The sequence below is a fragment of the Gossypium hirsutum genome, chromosome D09 (genome assembly GCF_007990345.1).
Source record: "Gossypium hirsutum isolate 1008001.06 chromosome D09, Gossypium_hirsutum_v2.1, whole genome shotgun sequence".
Lineage (NCBI taxonomy): Eukaryota > Viridiplantae > Streptophyta > Magnoliopsida > Malvales > Malvaceae > Gossypium > Gossypium hirsutum.
The window spans coordinates 21,216,260-21,233,891 of NC_053445.1; positions in this window are offsets into that span (position 1 = coordinate 21,216,260).

A 17,632-nucleotide genomic window follows, 5' to 3' on the forward strand; every position below is an offset into this window, starting at 1 on the left:
ACTCACAATGGAAATTGGATAGCACTCCACTCGTGTTTACACTCTTCTAGGCTTTTTCTTTGATGTAAAACACACGTGCCTTTTACCTCTCGACCTCGTCTCACAATTTCGTAATTCGTCTCGATAGACTTAATTTGCTGCTTGAGGGTCGGTTTCAAAATAGGTTACAAAGGAATGATGTGGGTGTAGGGTAGGCTAAACAAAATAAAATCAAGGCTAAGTGTGGCGTTGGGATGGGTAAATAATGGTAGGAAGGGAAACTTGATGATCGGAGCAAATAAGAGAGAGAGAAAAAATAAAATAAAATAAAAACTCGCAAGACTTTTCACTTTTTTTTAACTTGATTTTTTTTTGGTCACCTTTTTTTTCTTTTTTTTCGATTTTTTTGAATTTTTTTTTTGAATTTCTTCTCTTTTTTTAAATCCAATATAATAGTAAACAAAATACAAGGAAGAGAAAAAAAGAAAAAAAATTAAATTCCAACTCAAAATTTTTTTTGATTTTTTTTGACTTTTTTTTTTCGTTACGAACCTACTCCGAGCTTGATACGAATGTCGGCACTCCTTGTTTTAGTAGCTCTGATACCAAATGATGTGATCCGGCTCAGTTGATTGAGTCGATTCACTTGATTGCCCGATCGTCGACGAGAAGTTTGTTCGATTTTGTAGATAGATGGAGTTAGATGATTTTTTATAGCGGAAGTTGAGAAAATGGGTTCAAAAGTTGGTTTGGATAGATGTTTGATAGGCTCGGTGAAATAAAGAAATATTATTTATAATTTAATAGTTAAAATGGAATGGAAAAATAGAACTCAAGCGAAGAACGATTCAATACTTATAGTATTGAATCGTTCTTCGCTTGAGTTCTATTTTTCCATTCCATTTTAACTATTAAATTATAAATAATATTTCTTTATTTCACCGAGCCTATCAAACATCTATCCAAACCAACTTTTGAACCCATTTTCTCAACTTCCGCTATAAAAAATCATCTAACTCCATCTATCTACAAAATCGAACAAACTTCTCGTCGACGATCGGGCAATCAAGTGAATCGACTCAATCAACTGAGCCGGATCACATCATTTGGTTCCTACCTCTCTATAGGTAACGGGTCAAGGTCCATCTTCGACTTCCATTAAACCCACCTTAAGCAATATAAGTCCCGGGGCAATACTTTACATAGTATTGAATCGTTCTTCGCTTGAGTTCAATTTCCATTCCATTTTATCTATCTACTTAAACTTTATTTTCTTTGTTAAATCGAACCATCCATTCTCCAAACCAAGCCATTTTTGAACCCTTTTAATTACTTCCGCTTAAAACAACTCCATAAAGTTATCTCCATTCGACATCAACCAATACTTCTCGTCGATGATCGGGCAACTTAAGTGAACTCGACTCCATCAACCGAGCCAGATCACATCACTTCAAACCGTTCAAAAGGCGTTACTTGCAATTTATTGCAAGTTGAATTTGTTTCTTTTAATTAACTTGTTTTAGTTTAATAAATAAGTTCCTGATCAATTAATTTAACTTATCTTAAAGTTTTAATACATGAGTTAGTTATTGAACTTTATTAAATAAGATGCTTCTTAATTGATCTAGTTCCTAGGATTATTTATTGATGCATAAATTAAGTTCTTTAAATTATGCTTCTTTAATTAAACTAGTTGCTGGAATAATTATTGCATATATGTTTTAGTTCATTTATTTAAGTAAGTTTAATATGTGTTATGATTAATAAGTGTTTTAATGTGTTTAATAAACTCATTTAATGTGTTTATTGCAGGTGACTTTTTAGCTTATAGTGGTTACAATTCAAGGCTGTTACACATTTAATAAGTGGCTGTTCAAGTTCTTTTGAGTTACAATTAAAGGGGCTGTTAAAAAAAGGAGCTTAAAGATCATTAAAAGGAGTTTTTAAAGAGCATTTTATGCCCTTTAAAATTCAGCAGCAACTCTTCCACTTCCAGCCGTTTTTGGAGCTTTTAAGAGAAATTAATCAAGCCTTTGAATGTCATTAAGGAGCTAGTAAGAGATGGTGTCTATTCAACTAGCCAAGGACAACTCAAGAGTCATTTTCTAAGCCATTAAAGACATTCAAATCAGCTGAATTAAAGTGATTTTATGGAAGGAGTTATTTGGTTCAAAGAATAAGAAAAGACATCAGTTTTTTATGGCACATTAAGTGGATGTTTTTGACCATTCGGTTACCTTGTTCTAGCATTATAAATAGATGTAATCAGCCATAGAGGGAACAACTTTTTGGTGAATCTAGATGAAATATTTGAATTGTGAGCTATCCAATTCTCTTTGTTCTTTCGGAATTGATTTGACTTATCAAGCATAGCTTGTGGCGTCCATCTTTTCTTTGTTGCTGAACTTATCACCTTTGGTGTGGCGTTCAATATACCTTTGGTTCCTATCATAGTTGATAGTGGGTCAAGGTTCCTTTCCTGTTTCCTTTAACCGAAAACACCTAAAGACCATTTTGAGATTCGGGTCAACAATTCGTTATTGTTGGTTCATTTTCGGTCTTAGCCAATTAATTTGTTATTGTTTCTTCTCTATTTTGTTTATTACCTTTGTTTGAAGCCATTATCTCTATTTTGTTTCATTTTACAACCGAAACAAATCCATCCTTACTCAATTCACGATTGGGCAACACATACGACTCAAAACATCACGAGACGAGTTCGTATCACAGCCACTAATAAATTTGTCTTAGTCAAGACACATTAAAACTTTGTAATTAAACTAAACACATTTAATTTATGACTTAATATGGACATATTAAAGGCATGTACTAATTAAAACATATTTAATAAGCTGAATTAAAAAAATGTCCAGATTAAGACACATTTATTTAATTAAATGATTTGAGCTGATTCTAAACTAACACAACTAATTAAATTTATTGAAAATAAATTTAATCAGCTCCTTGAACTAATTAAGTGCCGAATTGAGCTAAATTGAGCTGACACAAGCTAAAATCAGCTTGTAGGAAATTGCGAATCAAGCTAGTTGAGCTGGGCGTTTTATGGGCAATCAACCCATCACTCCACAATCGAGCAATATAGCTTGCTACAGCATCTTGGAACTTCTTGGCACGTGCTCGAGTAATTGGCCCCAAAGGCAACTCCATGGATTCGGCACCTATCTTCATGGGCGAGCTCATATCACTTAACCTATCTTTGACAAACCTTAATATTACTCCAATTCACGATCGGGCACATCAACGACTCGACTCTATCACTGAGGCCGAGGCGTATCATTTGGTATCAGAGCTATCTAAATCAGAGTAAGATCGACATTTTTGTCATTACGGTATTGTAAAAAAATTGAAAAAAATCGAAAAAAATAATTTAAAAAAAAGTTTGTATTCAATTTACTTTTCCTTTTTGTATTTAGTATTGAAAAAAAAAGAGAAAAAAAAATTCGGAATTAAAAAAAAATAAGAGAAGAGTTCATAATTGGATTGTAAAAGCATTGCTTGTTGCCCGAAGGACCATATCTATATAGCCACACTTAACCATTTCTATTTTGTTTGATAGCCTACCATTTCCGACATCATTACCCACCAAGCCAAATCAATTTTGTAAGCCGACGCCAAACGGTATTGATTCGTCGACTTAGTTTGCGAAGAACTTCGAGAGGTGAAAATCGAGTGGTAAAAGGAAAGAGAGTGTGAGTTCATTCGAGAGAAGAAAAGCCAAATTGTGTGAATTTTCTTTGTGAGTAAAACATGAGATTTTTTTTGTGTGTGGTGAGGTATTTATTTTCTATTGTATTTTAATCATTTTTTTCTCTTTTAGCAAAAAAAATGTCTCAAGAAGAATTTTCCGAATCAGAATTCCAATATTTGATGCAAGAGATGCGTAGAATGGTGAAATCTAAATTTGATAAATTGCATGATCGATTGGATCGAGTGGAGGAAAGATTTTGACGGAATCCAGATTCACCGCATCAAGAGACGGAGACAAGATCATTTCGAAAGCACACATTCCATGATTATTCGAGAAGAGATGAACGAGTTTCTTATGCATTGAGATATTTTCCCACGGAGGGTTATTCACAAAGAGATGATCGTGACTTGCATGATGAATCTGCCATTTCTTCCCAACGAGAAGCTTGTCATTATGATTCTTATAAGTTATCATCTTCTTGTAATGAAAGAACAAGACAAAAAGAAAATAGAAGAAAAGAAAGACAAGAGATGTTGATGCGAGAAAATGAACGAATCTTGAATGAAATTGAGAGAAGAAAAAAAGCAATGAGAGAAAAAGAAAAAGAAATAAAAGAAAAAGAAAATGAGAGTGAGAAAAAGAAAAAAGAATTTGAGATTGAGATTGAGATTGAGAAAAAAATTGAAAAGGAAAAAGATGTTGAAAAAGAAATGAGAGAAAAGGAAGATGGTGAGCGAGAACAAGAAAAAGAGAGGAAAATTTTAACTAACCCCCGAGATGTTTGTTTTTGTCCTGTTCCTTCTTTTTAGATTTCAACAAATCTCTATGGTGAATATTAACTTCAATATCTTCCTGACGAGCGACGTTTTTGCCTGACCGAAAAAGGTAAGATGAAGTTGAAATTGAACCACATGAGCTCGAAGGTAAGATAGGTAAGGAACACCTAGCACTTGAATTTCTATTATCTTCCTTGAATGTGGATAAACATAATGTTGAAAACTTCATCTTTGTAAAAGCTCCATGCCAAAAAGTGGTTGATTTTCCTTCATCGATTAGTGTTGTAATTTCAAATGGTGGTGAGACGAGCTTTTCCAAAACAAATTTTTACGTTGACAAGTTTAAAGGTGAAGTCGTGTTTAATCAGCAAATGCAAAACTCGATTCTGCATAACAACAAAGTCTCATTTAAACATCTCAAGTTGATTAATTGTGGTGATTACGTGAATCCTTTACTACTTTGTTTGAAATCCTTGAGTTTTTGGAAATTTAGTTTGAAGGAAGTAAAAAGATTTGAACGTTTGCTCCTGTGGACGCAAAAATCCTTTTGGGTTGACAAGTTTGGTTTAATGAACTCTTTGCTACTCTTTGGCATAAATAATCAAAATCAAAATTTTAAACCTGGAATCTGTTTTAGTACATTTGTTGGGAAATTCAAGCATGACCAATTGTGTGCGAACAATTTCTATTGTTTTGACGCTTGGTTGTTCAATAAGGAAACGAGGTATGATAAATTTGATTTCAATTCAATCCTTAGTCTATTTTTGTGGTTATACCTGAAGTACGTATTTCATTTCGACAAGGTTAATTCCACCAAGGAGCTTCGATTGCATTACAAGTCCAAGGAGAGAAGATTTATGATGATCGACGAAGGTAAAAATGATCCTTGTTTTTCCATTCTTCGAGGTGAACAAGGTATGACTCATGAGAACTTTAAAATCTCTCTACCCTATTCGGTTGGGAATAAACATCTTTTTGAAGAATTGGTTTTTGCAAAGTATTTCAATCGTGAAGTGTTTAATTGTTTAGCTTTATTTGAAAGTGATTTATCTATTTTGATTGATGCTGATAATGCGAATTTGGAAGAACCCATCGTTCAATTTCCATTGCGAGGTTTCCATTCATTTGTTTGTGATGAAAGGATTACGCTGACGGTGTCTTCATTTCGTTTGAAATATGTTGGTACGACTATTATTGTTGATAAATTTGTTGGTGAATCAATAGGCAAACGTCCACTACAAGTTTCAATCGAACAAGAGCATGAATCCAATGGTTTTTTTTATTTACCTGATAATGTTGAAAATGTGTGGTCTTTGAATTGCTGTGAAAGCTTACTATGTTTGAATGAAGAAATTTGGAAAAGATTCAAGGCAAATGAACGTTTTAACATACCTGATTTTGTGAGACTATCCATGATGTGATCCGGCTCAGTTGATGGAGTCGAGTTCACTTAAGTTGCCCGATCGTCGACGAGAAGTATTGGTTGATGTCGAATGGAGATAACTTTATGGAGTTGTTTTAAGCAGAAGTAATTAAAAGGGTTCAAAAATGGCTTGGTTTGGAGAATGGATAGGTTCGATTTAACAAAGAAAATAAAGTTTAAGTAGATAGATAAAATGGAATGGAGATTGAACTCAAGCGAAGAACGATTCAATACTATGTAAAGTATTGCCCTGGGACTTATATTGCTTAAGGTGGGTTTAATGGAGGTCGAAGATGGACCTTGACTCGTTACCTATAGAGAGGTAGGAACCAAAGGTATAAAAAGGTGGATGAACGCCACACCAGGATGGTGATAAGTTCAAGAAGTCGAGTTGACGCCACTAGCGAGCTAGATAAGTCAGACGAGACTCAAACGAAATCGGATTGGAGGTAATGATGTGATTCGGCTCGGTTGATTGAGTCGATTCACTTGATTGCCCGATCGTCGACGAGGAATAATTGAGTTATCGGAAATAGGATGAAATAAGGCTAGAGATGCGGAAGCTTTCAAATGGTTTTAAAGGTTGGCTAAGGTGATGGTAAATTTATAAGGGTAGTAGGCTCGATTTAAGTATAAAAATAAGAAAAATGGAAGTTGATAAATGAAGGCTCGGTTTTGTAAAAAGATATTAAAGTTGGGTAAAATCTAGGATAGTCGGTGGAATAGATAAATGAGCTTAAACACCAGAAACGATTCAACACTAAAAGTGTCACCCCGATTTCTATTCGGTTCAAGGTGGGATTGCGGAATTGTAGAAGGTTGAACGCCACACCAAAGCAAGGTGATAAGTTCAAAAGAGAACGATAGACGCCACTAGCACGCTAGATAAGTCAGATCGAAACTCGTACGAATTTAGAGAGGAGAAAACTCACTCTTTGAACAAAGTTCATTCAAATGATCAAAAGTCAAAAGTCCTTTACAAATGAAAGAAAACAAATATTTATAGGCACATAGATGACAATTCAAATTTGGCATCTAGGTGTTCACACAATAATAAAAACGTTCACACTAATGTATTAAAATAGTTCATAAATTCGGCAGATTCATGCACTAGCTGAATGGACACTTTCTTCCCCCTTAGTTTGTGCATGAATGCTTAGTCATAAAGAAAGGCTTCAAGTGACTTGTATGTGCACCAAAAGGTTGCATTCATCTCCTTGGGACGTTCATGCACTTGTATGGACCATGTATCTTCATAATTAAACACTTTAATGGCATGTAAGTTCATAAATGGTAGCATGAACCTAGTAAATTCGTTCTCCCCTTTGTGCATGCACTTAATTCAATCAATGTGTTGAATTATTGAGTTAATTCCTTCCCTTGGACGTTCTTGAACCCATCCATGCATGTGTAGTAGCCTATAGGTCAATTCAAAGTGTGAACATGCTCAAGGAGCTCTATGGTCAACATAGAATTAGTTAGCAGCTACTTCTTGGCCGAATAAGTGCCTTGGAAAGTTAAGAGACAGCCACCATACATGCACTTAAGCCATTCATGCATTCTATCATCCCATGCATTTGATCCATTCATGGACTAGCCTTTAATGTCCATACATGCATTCGACACATGCATGAATTTGTAGAAACATTGCATCTAGCCGTACATGCACCAGCATTTAATACTTCTTCATTCATGAGTGTGGAATGCCCAAAAGAGATGTTTCTTCATTCATACATTGTACCGTCCAAAGGAATGTACCTATATGAAATAAACAAGTCATTAAGACATCTCATGAACACTCATAAATTCGGCATGATGTGAACACATTAATGTCATGCATTAATTCGGCTATGTGAACATAATCAATTTATATAATGACAATGATATATTAATAAAAAATATTAATATAAGACAAGTTTAATGCTTAAATGAATATGTGCAAATTTTATTTAATGTATTAAAGACAAAACCGAGTTTAAACTAAAATGAGCTAAGTTTTAGCTCGTGAGCTAAAGTTGAGCTGAGGCTAAACTCCTAAGCTGAAGTTGAGCTAAGGTTTAGCTCGTGAGCTAAATATGAGCTAGGAGTGAGCTCGGTTTAGCTCAGGCAAGTTGGATCGAGCTTGAATACAAAGAACTTTGACTCCTGCATGGTTTTCCTCGGTCAAATGGGATGGAAGATGTCACACAAACCTGAAAAATTCTTACCACAGCCAATACAAAGAAACTCAAAGGAGTCAAATTCAAATGTGTTCGATAGTTCATAAAATATTCATTCAATCGAACATATGCCAAAAATCTCAATTGGACAAAGCAAGCATACATAAATTTATCAAAGAGTTTCGTTAGACCATCGTTACAAACATGAAAACTAAGTTGGATCAAGGGATAATTGGTTAAAAACGATGGTAGGCACTTAAACACATTATTCCTCATCCAAAACATTTTAATTTCTTTAATCGAATATAGTAACTCATTTGGTCGTTTGTCTTGCTCATGCAAGGTATGCCAAGGCCAAAGGTATGCTAATTCTTCCTTTCGTTTTTGAACAACATGAGGGGAGTCTCCAAATTCCAACGTAATAATCACATCATCACAATTCCAAAAGGAAAAATCCATCACATCAAAGTATAAATAATTTCCAAACAACCAATCAATAGAATTTTCAACTTCAATCGAAGTGAGCAAAGATATTTGAAAATTTTCAGATGACTTACCTTGACGAATATGAAGAGAAGAAAATTGAGGATTGGGTTTACCTTTCTCAGTCAAAATGAATCTTCTCTCTTTGGATAGATAACGTAAGACAAACCTATTACTTCGATAAATTTGAATAGGTGGTGACGCACCATGACATGTCTTGCTCCTCGAGGGGTGGAATTCACAAAAATAAGACGGGTTAGTATTATCGAAAACTATGGACTTAAATGGAAAAGGAAAGTTACCATGGAAATTTGATTCAATTCCAAAAACATAGGTTGGCCTTACCTTCTCGAAATGAAACGAAAATTTCAAATGTGGCCAAACAAGGTGATTAATAAATGAATCAAAATTGAAACCCAAATCATTGAATTTCACCTTCTTATCAAAAATTCGAACTTCAAGGAAACATAATTTCAATGTAAAGGATGCAAAGCACTTAATGTTTCCATAAAATGAATTCATGTAGCAAATACCAGGCTTGAACACACGAACTTGATTAGGAATTCCAACAAGCAGCATATTAGAAGAAGATATAATCAACTCACCACACGAATTATATTTCACTAGTTTAAACACACATGTTGATTTGACAAAACCGAGCATACCAAAATGCAAAGGTTCATACTTCAAGAGTATTAATCGGGAATGCAAATCACTACATGGAAATTTCGCACAAAAACTCAAAGATTGTTCATGAAGAACACAATTGCACATATCATGTGAAGATCTTTTAACATGGATGCCAAACAAAGAATTTTTAACGAACATGCAACTTTTCAAACAGGCAGATTTATCACAAATCAATTGAGCAGGCATATTTAAACATAAAGATTTAACACATGAGTTCAAAAAGTTTGCAGGGTCAAACACATGAGAATTTTTACGTGACAGACTTTGATCAAACATGTTCAAAATTTGCTTAGGGAAAACTAATCCAATGTTGTCAACAAATTTTCCAATGTAGTAATCGTCATAAAAAAACTGTATATGGCACCTTTTAAAACAAAATCGTTAACAACAGTAAGTGAACAAAAATTATCCAAATCAAGTGACTTTGATTCGATAAACAAAGAATCCTTACCTTCCTTACCTTCAATCGCAAGTGGGTGGTAGTCATTCGCGAACTTACCTTTTCGAACAACCTAAAACACCTTTCGTTTGGAAGGTAATGTAGATGGAATTGGTCGCACAAACTTCTAGGAACCTGAAAAGTTAACTCACAAGAAGATCGAACAGGTGGGTTAGTGGAAATAATCCTCACTTGCTCACTTGTTTTCTCACTCGATTCTTTTTCTTCTGGATCACTCGTTTCTTTTGTTTCAATTTCTTTTTCATCTTCTTTTTCACTCTCAAATTTCTTTTCATTTCCTTTTTCATTTTCTTTTTGCTTTTCAAAGGCTTTTCAAAGGCTTTTTCAAGTTCTCTCAAGATTCGCTCATTTTCTCTCTTACTTGCCTCTTGCCTCTCTTTTCTTTTTATTTCATTTTCTTTTTCTTCTCTTGCTTTTTCTTTTTCTTTTCTTTTCTTTGTTTTCTCTTTACAAGAATGTACAAAAGAACGATGAGAATACAAATCTTGTTCGAAAGATGAAGAACTATTTGCATATGATTCACAATCAAAACTTCGTGAAGAATACTCCGGGTAAGATTTCTTTGAAGATCTAGTAGGAGTATGTCTTTCTCTTCGAACGCCATCTTGGAATGAATCAAAATCGTAATCGGCTTCTCGTCTTCTCAAATTTCTTGATGAAAAGGACTTTCGATCGAAGTCACTTCTCGAATTCGCTGATGAATATGTGTCATAGTATAAATCTCTTTGTCTCGAAGTAGATGGCGAAAAGGAATCACGATAGGAACTTTTTCTTAAGTAGTAGTCGGGGGTATATCTCCGTGGGGTTCTTGGTTCCGTTTTACGACTTGAAGAAACTCGATCACTTTGGTCTCGTTTAGTCGCCATTCTTCGCTTTTCTTGAACCAAATATTGGTATTCCGATTCGGTGAACTCTTCGTATGACATGATTTTTTTGTTGCTAAAAAGAAAATGTTAGATCACAAAACAAAATAAAAAAATGAAGTACCTCACCACAAACCTCACAATTTCGCTCGGAAAGAAAATTGGATAACACTCCACTCGTGTTTACACTTGTCTAATGGCTTTTGCTCGCTCTAATGTACTCACCACTCGTGCCTTTTTCCGCTCGTCTCACTCTCGTGAATTCGTATTTTGTTTCAAGAAGACTTATTGCGGCTTAGAGGGTCGGCTTCAAATGGGTTACAAGGGATAACGTCGGGTGTAGGGTAGGCTAAACAAAGAAAAAATAAAAATCAAAGTATGTGTGGCGTTTGGGGGGGGTAGAGGGAATGGTAAAATGAATGGATGCTCGGAAGCAACAAAAAAAACAAAATAAAACTCACAAGACTTTTCACTTTTGTTTTTTCTTCTTTTTTTAACTCGATTTTTTTGTCACTTTTTTTCCTTTTTTTCGATTTTTTTTGAATTTTTTTTCTGAATTTCTTCTCCTTTTTTTTTAAAAATCCAATACAATAGTAAACAAAATACAAGGAAGAGAGAAAAAAAATTAAATTCCAACTCAAAATTTTTTTTTGATTTTTTTTTTATTTTTTTTTCGTTACGAACCTACTCCGAGCTTGGTACGAACGTCGACATTCCTCGTTTTAGTAGCTCTGATACCAGATGATGTGATCCGGCTCGGTTGATTGAGTCGATTCACTTGATTGCCCGATCGTCGACGAGGAATAGTTGAGTTATCGGAAATAGGATGAAATAAGGCTAGAGATGCAGAAGCTTTCAAATGGTTTTAAAGGTTGGCTAAGGTGATGGTAAATTTATAAGGGTAGTAGGCTCGATTTAAGTATAAAAATAAGAAAAATGGAAGTTGATAAATGAAGGCTCGGTTTTGTAAAAAGATATTAAAGTTGGGTAAAATCTAGGATAGTCGGTGGAATGGATAAATGAGCTTAAACACCAGAAACGATTCAACACTAAAAGTGTCACCCCGATTTCTATTCGGTTCAAGGTGGGATTGCGGAATTGTAGAAGGTTGAACGCCACACCAAAGCAAGGTGATAAGTTCAAAAGAGAACGATAGACGCCACTAGCACGCTAGATAAGTCAGATCGAAACTCGTACGAATTTAGAGAGGAGAAAACTCACTCTTTGAACAAAGTTCATTCAAATGATCAAAAGTCAAAAGTCCTTTACAAATGAAAGAAAACAAATATTTATAGGCACATAGATGACCATTCAAATTCGGCATCTAGGTGTTCACACAATAATAAAAACGTTCACACTAATGTATTAAAATAGTTCATAAATTCGGCAGATTCATGCACTAGCTGAATGGACACTTTCTTCCCCCTTAGTTTGTGCATGAATGCTTAGTCATAAAGAAAGGCTTCAAGTGACTTGTATGTGCACCAAAAGGTTGCATTCATCTCCTTGGGACGTTCATGCACTTGTATGGACCATGTATCTTCATAATTAAACACTTTAATGGCATGTAAGTTCATAAATGGTAGCATGAACCTAGTAAATTCGTTCTCCCCTTTGTGCATGCACTTAATTCAATCAATGTGTTGAATTATTGAGTTAATTCCTTCCCTTGGACGTTCTTGAACCCATCCATGCATGTGTAGTAGCCTATAGGTCAATTCAAAGTGTGAACATGCTCAAGGAGCTCTATGGTCAACATAGAATTAGTTAGCAGCTACTTCTTGGCCGAATAAGTGCCTTGGAAAGTTAAGAGACAGCCACCATACATGCACTTAAGCCATTCATGCATTCTATCATCCCATGCATTTGATCCATTCATGGACTAGCCTTTAATGTCCATACATGCATTCGACACATGCATGAATTTGTAGAAACATTGCATCTAGCCGTACATGCACCAGCATTTAATACTTCTTCATTCATGAGTGTGGAATGCCCAAAAGAGATGTTTCTTCATTCATACATTGTACCGTCCAAAGGAATGTACCTACATGAAATAAACAAGTCATTAAGACATCTCATGAACACTCATAAATTCGGCATGATGTGAACACATTAATGTCATGCATTAATTCGGCTATGTGAACATAATCAATTTATATAATGACAATGATATATTAATAAAAAATATTAATATAAGACAAGTTTAATGCTTAAATGAATATGTGCAAATTTTATTTAATGTATTAAAGACAAAACCGAGTTTAAACTAAAATGAGCTAAGTTTTAGCTCGTGAGCTAAAGTTGAGCTGAGGCTAAACTCCTAAGCTGAAGTTGAGCTAAGGTTTAGCTCGTGAGCTAAATATGAGCTAGGAGTGAGCTCGGTTTAGCTCAGGCAAGTTGGATCGAGCTTGAATAAGCTGGATTTGAGCTAGACGGAGCTCGTGGAGCTGGAAACGAGCTGGGATCAGCTTGCCAACATGTCAATGCTCGGCTTGACAGACTTGCTCGATGAAGTTCGCGGGGCGTGCTCGTATCAGGTAACCTCACAATAAGTTTAATAATCAGAAATGTCTAACCTTTTTACAAAGAGAAAAGAACTATTTATAGATTACATTAGATAGCCAAATAGACTAAGTAAATTCGGCTTTAATTGAATTAAACTAATCTAGAAATGTACCTTTAAAGGCTATGTCCAAATTCGGCTGAATGGTACTTCAATGGGCAGCTTCATGGCTAAGGAAATGAACTTGAAGGCTTGGTGAATGTATGGGAGAGCAATGGACATGTCTAGGTTCGGCCAAGGTGTGAATGGACACTCCAAGAGATGCCTTTTGGTCGAATAGGTACTTAGGAGATCAATGGACAGCAACCGATGCATGTAAGTGAATATTCATGCATTCTTCCATTCATTGTATTAAATCATTCATGCATCATCTTTAAGGCAACCATTCGTTGTAGGTAGTCATGCATGTACCCGAACATACATTGAACCAGAAATGTTCATGAATCCTCATTAATTGTGTTCCCACATGTGGATGTACCTACAAAAGATATAAACAAATTAGATTCAAGGTACATTCAGCTTAAATTAAATAATATCAAGACATATTTAACAAATTAAAATAAAGACATAAATAAAATATAATTAATAATAAATTCGGCTAGCTCAATGATAGTCGAAATTCTTGATGAGCTGAATTGAGCTAGAAAATTCGGTTATAAGCTGTAGTAAAAATAATTAAAATAAAACTATCACTCAAATTATTCAAATAATAAAATTAACGAGCTGGAAAGAAGCTAAATTGAGCTCAAATAGGTGGAATTGAGCTCAAGTGAGCTGATTAAAGTCGAATTGAGCTAAGGGAGCTAGAATTGAGCTGAAATTAGCTTGCACTAAGGTGCATGGTTTCTTCAAGGAGTTGGATCGAGCTTCCCCATCTTCAACGAGCTGATTCTCCTTCCAAAACTTGAACAATAAAGCTGAAACAACTTCATGAAATCGCTTGGACTAGCTCGGTTCATTGGCCCCTTTGGAAGCTCGAGGGAATCAAGACGAGGACTTGATGGGGCTTGGGGCGTGGTCACATCAATCCATTCCATGCTATCGTAAAGGGTTGTATAAGGACAAACTTTTTATGAGGGACAAGAAGCTCGACTTGAAGACAAGTCACTTCGAAGAAGGCGGGATGATACGACCCAGCCCCGGAAACATTTTCGATTCAGCTCATTCAAGCTCAATTCAGCTCATTGAGCTCGTATTAGCTCTCTAGCTCATTTAAGTTAATTTGCTGGAATAAATTGAATAAGTTAGTTTAGTTATTTAATTTAGCTCAAATAAGTGTTAGTAAATTAATTAGTTTAAATCTGAACATCTTTAATATTTCTTGAGTTTAATTGATTGTGTTTTATTTAGTACAGTAATTTAATATGTCTTAGTTAGTTCATTACATCATTTAATTTGTTCCAGCCTAAGATAATTTAATTGACGAATTAATGTGTTTTTTTATTACAGCTAATTGTTGTGTCTTGGCTGCTGATTTATCATGTTTAAGTCAGCCGAATTTATGAGCAGAATTAATGTGTCCTTGTGTGGTTGACGAATTTAATATGCCTTGTAGACCAAATTTTATTTTGTCTTAAACTTGAGTTAATGGCTGATTTAAATGTGTGCAGGTGCATGGAAATGGGGATGAAAATTAAAGAAGGTTTAATTCTTTGCTGCCGAATTTAATGTGCCCACAATGGATTTAATTTGCTGAATTAATTCATGTTGGTACCTCCTCCCTTAGACGGCATTAAAGGAGCTGCTGGTGCTTTTTCATGTGGCCATTTAATGGACAGATTTAATGGGTGCATGCTTGCCGAATTTAATGTGCAGGAAAGACAAGCATTCAATGAGATGTTGAAGAAAGCATGCTGGAATTCATTAAAGAAGCTACTGCCGAATTTATGGGCCATATTGCATGATGTGATCCGGCTCGGTTGATTGAGTCGCTCAAACGAGCTAAATTAAGCTCATGTGAGCTAAATCGAGCTGGGAAAAACTAAGATTGAGCTTGTTGAGCTGAGATTGAGCTTCATCTTGCACTTGGGGCCCTCGTGTTTAGGCCAATCATGATAGCAACGAGTGGTGCCACAACATGATGCGATTGAGATCACATCATTGCATGTATTTATTTTGTCTTAAAACAAGAATTAAAGGTTGTTTTAATTTGGTGCAAGAATTTGGGCATGGACGGCATTTAATTGCTGATGGTTGCTCTCCTCCATGCATTCCTTCATGAACAGCAAGGGCCTTTTTGGGAGTTTCTTTTCACTTTCCAAAGCAGCTCAATTCAGCTCTTTAATTACCTTGGAGGACGCCCCAGCTGATAAATAAATTTTTGCTATCTTTTGGCCATTCGGTTTCATGAGTTCACACACACAAGGCTGTTCCTATTTGATGTTTACACCATGGGCTGTTGGAGTTCCCCAAAACGTCATTAAAAATGGGCAAGCTGTTCAGCTCACAAGGAGGCTTCATTAAGGTGCATTCAACTTCATTGGCCGAACCAAGACCTCTTATTCAGTTCACCAATACTTCCATTAATGTCCAGCTGAATGCACTCCATCTAGAAGCTGCCCAATTGAATTCTTCATGCATGAAGCTTCCCAAAAACGTCCTAGGAAAGTTGCTGGAAATTTCCATCCTCTTTTGTTTTAATTTTGGCTGACCATTCAGCATCTTATTAGTCCATTCGGCTACTTTAGGAATTTATATTATAAATAGTTGTTTTGTAATCATTTTAGGGTTAGACAATATATTTTTAAAACTTATATGAAATTTGTTTACTTTGTGAGTTTGTTTTCAACTCTCATTATACTCCAAGGACTGGTTAGACTTATCAAGTAACCCTTGTGGCGTCAACCCGTTTTTGTATTTCGAACTTATCACTTTGTACCCAAAGTGTGGCGTTCAAGTTATACTGAGGTTCCTATCAATATTGATAGTGGGTCAAGGTTGCGTTTCTATTACCTACCTTCCTAACCGTTACCATCTCAACCTAAGCATTCGTATAAGTTTCGGGATAACACACTTATATTGTGTTAGATCAACTTGAATACTTGGTTTACGTTCACCTAACAATCTCAATTCATTCTATAACCTCTTTGAACCAATTTGAGCCTTTATTCTTTCTTTCTTAACCTATCTTCGACAAACCTTAATATTACTCCAATTCATGATCGGGCACATCAATGACTCGACTCTATCACCGAGGCCGGGGCGTATCATTTGGTATCAGAGCTATTTGAATCAGAGTAAGATCGACATTTTTGTCATTACAGTATTGTAAAAAAATTGAAAAAAATTGAAAAAAATAATTTAAAAAAAGTTTGTATTCAATTTACTTTTCCTTTTTGTATTTAGTATTGAAAAAAAAGAGAAAAAAAATTCGGAATTAAAAAAAAAGAGAAGAGTTCATAATTGGATTGTAAAAGCATTGCTTGTTGCCCGAAGGACCATATCTATATAGCCACACTTAACCATTTCTATTTTGTTTGATAGCCTACCATTTCCGACATCATTACCCACCAAGCCAAATCAATTTTGTAAGCCGACGCCAAACGGTATTGATTCGTCGACTTAGTTTGCGAAGAACTTTGAGAGGTGAAAATCGAGTGGTAAAAGGCAAGAGAGTGTGAGTTCATTCGAGAGAAGAAAAGCCAAATTGTGTGAATTTTCTTTGTGAGTGAAACGTGAGATTTTTTTTTGTGTGTGGTAAGGTATTTATTTTCTATTTATTTTAATCATTTTTTTCTCTTTTAGCAAAAAAAATGCCTCAAGAAGAATTTTCTGAATCAGAATTCCAATATTTGATGCAAGAGATGTGATGTGTGCACGCTCACACCAACAAAGCAAACTGATCCGGAGGTCTTACCTTTAGGACCTATTACTCGATCTAAGGCAAAGAAATTCAGGGAAGCCTTGTTCTTTACTTGTGCTACGATTCCAGATTTATTCGATCATGTTCATGCCTTAGAACTTAGGCTTTATAACATGTTGCATGCTGATATGTGACGTATTTAGGTTCTACTATGTATTATGTGTGTATTTAAGTATGTTTTGGTATTGATTTGATGTTGTTTGTGTTTTGTGACGTATTTAGGTTCTACTATGTATTATGTGTGTATTTAAGTATGTTTTGGTATTGATTTGATGTTGTTTGTGTTTTAATGAATAAGATTGCAAGTGTTTACAGCTTGTATTAGTGTAGAAACTAAGCTCTATAATGTGTTACATACTGAAGTGTAACATTTGCATTAGTTCCATTGAGTATATAAGTGTGTTTGCATTATGTTTACAGCTTGTTAAATAAGTTTTCAATAAGTTTGCATTACTTTAATGCATGTTTGTTTTGTTTACCATAAGGCAACGTAATGGACAGCAGCTTAAGATCTCATTTCTAGCTCGGTTGAAGCTCAAACAATAATAGACAGCAGCTTAAGACCTCATTTCTAGCTCGGTTGAAGCTCAAATATGTGCATGTAGCTCATCTCAGGTCGAAATAGTTCTGAAAGATTGTTACCAGCTCATTTCAGCTCAGTA